The sequence below is a fragment of the Labrus mixtus genome, chromosome 9 (assembly GCF_963584025.1).
Source record: "Labrus mixtus chromosome 9, fLabMix1.1, whole genome shotgun sequence".
Lineage (NCBI taxonomy): Eukaryota > Metazoa > Chordata > Actinopteri > Labriformes > Labridae > Labrus > Labrus mixtus.
The window spans coordinates 8,068,314-8,073,313 of NC_083620.1; the positions used below are offsets into that span (position 1 = coordinate 8,068,314).

Here is a 5,000-nt window from a genome sequence, read left to right on the forward strand (position 1 = left end):
GAATATACCATCGTCGAGCTGCTGCATGATTTTAAACACTTTGTACTTTCACTGACTCGTTTCACCGTTGTAGCAGAGCATTTTTCAGTCACCCAATGTTTTATTTAGGATTTTCTTCTGCATCTTCTGTTCTGTCTGAAAATGTTAAGAATCTGGGAATAATATTTTCAACTCAAACACCCGTTGCTCTATTAAATCACAGTTTTTGATCTAGTTTAAAGCTGTGGCGTGGTTTTTTTTTTTGGAGATAAATTCGGGCTGCATCAGTGAGTGAAGTTACCTCAACCCTTCGATAGTTTTAATTCTTCAGATAAGTTCTGGAGATTATGTAAATGAAAGTAAAATGGTTTGAACCTTTCTTGCAATCGACGTTAATATCACGGCACAAATAAGAAATTGTGACCCGAAGTCTGCGTCTTCATCCTGACACTGCGCCCCGTCTCTTGTCCCAACTATCTCCCCCTTTTTGTCTTCCCCCAAACCTCTCTACCTCCTCCTCCTCCTCCCTCTTCCAGATTGAGACTCAGGGCCTGGAATCAATACAACAACCCGACTCTGGCTGGTCGATAATCCCATCCTGTGGCCTGTCGCAGTGGAGGCCCTCATCAACTTAGTGTGTCTTTCTGGAGGGAATAACCTCTGCCTCCACACACACAAACAAACAGGCCGACCTGTTGACTCTCCTCACTTTGTCTTTGACTTTACTTCTTCTTTTTCTTTCTTAATTTGCTCGATGTAGTGTCGCACAGATTCTGAAAATTTTTGCCGACACAATTAAGTCGATTGATAACTCGGATACCAGCAATTTTGTCATCACTTCTTCGTATTTCTTTGTGTCTGTTTTCCAAATAAACTGAGATTTGATGTATTTAAATCCTCTTGAAATGTCTCTGGAACATGTCTTACAAACCGCATGCTGCGTCCGGACTCCATCACTGCCGACATTTTCTTTCATGTTTCACCATTAAAAAAAAAAAGCAGATCCTCCAACAGGTGACGTCTTCTGCCCAAAATAAAAAGTAGCTTCTCTGAATCGGCAGTTAGGTGTACTAGTTTGCCGCAGCAAATTGATTTGACACAACGAATACAGATCGGTTACTGACAGCGGCCTGCTGATACTGATGTTTAACCGATGTATTGTGCATCCCGTTGCCATCGCTAGAAAAGTGCAAACATTGGTAAATCAAGGCTAATGCTGTGATGGGAATTAAAAAACAACATTTGAGAGTGGTTGCATGAATTTTTTAACAATTACTGAAGGCAACAGACACTCCTGTACAGCAGGTGTTGACAGCAGGAATGTGGAAAAGTAAGAAAATAAGGAGGAAGGAAGGAAGGGTTTTAAGGATGGATGAGGCAAACGGAGGGAGAGAAGAAAAGGAGAAAGAGGAGGAAGCACAAAAGGAAGAGAAGGAAGGGAGCTGCAAAAAGTAGCTCCCGTTGTATCAGGGCAGCGGTGTGTGAAAACACACACTCTGCACTCCTGTCGCCTCGCTGCTTAATGAGGAGAGCCTCTCAGGAGTAGCGCATGCACACACAAACACAAAGGGAGCACACGTTTCACACACACAGAGCCACACACATACAGTAGAGTACACACACACACACACGCACACACGCACACACACACACTCAAAGATTTACAACCAAGCCTTTGCATAATAACTTTGGCTGTCCAGTTTTAGTCCCATCCCCCACTTGCTCTCTTTAATGTGATGAATGAGAGTCCCTGTAACCCACGTTAAGCCACACACACACACACACACACACACACACACACACACACACACACACACACACACACACACACACACACACACACACACACACACGCACACACACACACACACACACACGCACACACACACACATCCAAGAAGACACATAATTAAAGTCACATATCTTAACAAGAAACAATAGGATGAACAAATAGACCTATTAAAATCACATATTGTATGTACACACACACACACACACACACACACACACACACACACACACACAAAAAGCCCAAATGCTCAAGGAGACATCTTCAGGTTTTTTATGCAGACAAGGAGGCAGAGATGCAGTCAGATGGAAAGCGACAGTCACAGATGAAAAGTCACTGGCGTCCTTTCTCTCCCCCCCCCCTCCACTATCTTCCTCCTCTCACTCTCTTTCTCCCATCCTCTTCCTCTTTGCACTTTCATGCGTTCTCATTACTGCTCCTGCTCTCTCTGCCTCTGATTCGATCTCTTCTCTGCGCTTCATTGTGCTTCATTTTTTTGCTTCCCTCTTCCCTTATTTGGTCTTGCTATCGTTTTTTTTTCCCTCTCTCCCCCCGTGCTTTACTCTCAGAGAGGAAATTGGAACTCTTTCCTGCAATCCATCTGTTGTCACACTGATGCCTGCACCGCCGCCATGCTCTGTTCTTCCTCCGTTTTTTCCCCCCATTTCTGCTCCTTTTCCGTCCCTGCAGCATCCAAACCTACCCCACCCCTCATCCTTAACACACACACACATTAACACACACAAGTAATACTTTCACTCATGTCCAGTCAGCAGGTTGCGTAACTCCCAATGCATTGTGGGTCTGGATGCATGTACGGTATTTGTGCTTGTGTGTGTGTGTGTGTGTGTGTGTGTGCAATGTGAGCTTGCAGTGCAGAGATGACATTGCAAAGTGCAGAGGACAGAGGCAGTTTTGGTGCATAATAAAACTTGATCTATGGATGCTTTGTAATCACTCTGACCTGCAGAAACAGAGATGCACACGCACGCACACACACACACACACACACACACACACACACACACACACACACACAGAAACACACTTGCACAGTCTGTCAGACTCTGCTGTCTGCAGATGTGCACATTTGTGCATAGACACACATGCCAACAGAATACACACTTGCAAAAACACACGCACACAAAGTAACTACCATTAATCATGCATGAAAAAAAAATCACACACACACACACACACACACTCTCTGTACTGCTACGCTGTGCATATGTACTTATATTTGCACACTTACTCAAAAAGAGCCACTTCACGAGTGAGGCTTGTTCCCCTGTCAATGAAGAGTTAAAATGCAAATTATTAATCCTATTTTGTTCCAGGGAGAGTGCCGGCTGGGAATGTGACTGTGAAATCCTGTTTGAATTGTGCCCAACCTCACAAGGTCCACTCCAATGTGTGTCAGCCGTGCACCGCCATGAGGAGAAGTCAAAAACTGGACCAGTCAGGCTAGAACAAAAACTTCACACTAACAGGAGGAAATCAGCATCCCAGCTTTTGAGAGTTTTTTTGTTCCCTCAGTGAAATGGTCAGTTTGAATAAAAAATGATGGCGCACTTTGCCTTGTGTGTTCACTAACGGTGGCTATCGCTGCTTGTGCTAACTACACATTAAGTCAAAACAGAACAGAATTGTTAGACTGTGGAGAAACTGTTGCATTGTCTGGATTTATTTCTTCCTCTCTTAGCTGCAATACAGTAAGAGTAGTAGTCATTCACAGGCAGTAAAACAGACAAAAAGCAAACAGATAGATGGGTGAGGGTGGATTTGAGATGGGATGGGGGGGGGGGGGGGGGTAGTGGGTGGTTTTGCTGGTGGGGAGGGTTGTGGCAGTGTGGAAGGCTTATCCAAACATAGCCAAGACAACTGAGAAACCACAAAACAGGCAGCCGGCAAGCCACAGAACAGCATGTTGAGACAGAATACCAAATGAAGCAGACTCCGATATTACCCAGCCTGCACCACTCCGACTGTCTTGGGGAATCTATATGATGAATCATGAAGAGGGTTTTTTTTTTTTTCGTCTTCTGCTTTTCGCTCTGCTTCTGTCTTTGTCTGTCTCTCTCTCTCTCTCTCTCCTGCCGTTCTTTATGTTATTCTTAATGAACCCCTCCGTGCCCCATCTTCTCCTTCTCTACACTCCTTAACTCCAACTTCTTTCATTCTTCTCCGTCTCCTCTCCTCACATTCCTCATACCTCGATTCTCCCCATACTTCTTCCTCCCTCCCTCCCTCCCCTCTCTACTCTCTCTCTCTCTCTTTTCAATGTACATAACAGTGTACTCTTTAGGAGGGGAGCCCCGGCGGTATCTATGGCAACCGGATTGCTAGGCAACAGCCGATTCTCCCTTCCTTTCCTTTCCTGCGCCGTGGCAGCAGCGGCAACAATCGACCAATTGAGAGCTGAGGAGGAATGCCGTCGCAAACGTGAAAAGTTCAGGAGGATGTCCAGAAAGCACTGCATGCTCTCTCTGTCCACATGTTGCCGTCTAAAACAAGGTGTAGTCAGACCAAAAGAAAAAAAAAGAGTGTAAAATCAGTCTGTGTTTGCAGCTGAAGACTGAAGAATAGAAGAGAAAGTCGGATGAAGTACAAAGCAGTGGTGTAGTGCAGCGTATATGCAGGTATAGCCAATTATTTTTCAGTCTCCATGCATGGGGTTTAAATCCCCCCTGATTGCTCAGACTGAACTATAAATGCACAATGACACAAACATAGCATTCAAACCGTGCATTGCATCACAGGTTTCCTCTTTTTTTGGTAACAAAAGGAACAGGGATGACATTTTAAAGTAACTGAATAACTGATCACTGGCCAAGAGAGCTCTTGTAGCTCAACGAAAATATTTTCCTGCTACTTGAATTGCAAAACCAATATGTCCTCCAACTTGATAAAAACAAAAAAGTAATCAGAGTACACCAGAGCATTGCTTTGTAACACATTACCCCCAACAGAGATAAGGAATAGTTCCCCTCAAAATGCATCCCTACACTATGTGGTTATCTCAGCCTGAAGCCTGTTGGACAGTTACAATTGCTAAATCTGCTCCTCTTCTGCAACTCATTTTCATTTCATAACAATCCCTCCTCCCTTAAGTCAAGCAGCGGACGTTGAGTGTCAGTGTGTAAATACAAAAGGCTCTTTTTTTAAGAGAACTTAATATGCAAGAGGAGTCTTACATGTTGCCGTTCATAACAGAGGCTGTTTATCCTCTGCT

The 5,000-nt window shown here is 44.3% G+C and overlaps 1 protein-coding gene and 1 long non-coding RNA gene across 2 annotated transcripts in view; one reads left to right on the forward strand and one right to left on the reverse strand.

Annotated features, from left to right (window-relative positions):
* Positions 1 to 1,230, forward strand: part of LOC132979844 (uncharacterized) — a 21,944-nt gene extending 20,714 nt beyond the window's left edge. The window contains exon 5 of the long non-coding RNA XR_009674102.1: positions 516 to 1,230. This is a non-coding gene — a long non-coding RNA (uncharacterized LOC132979844). The remainder of the gene's footprint in view (positions 1 to 515) is intronic.
* dpf1 (double PHD fingers 1) overlaps positions 1 to 5,000 on the reverse strand; it is a 50,670-nt gene that overhangs the window by 15,924 nt on the left and 29,746 nt on the right.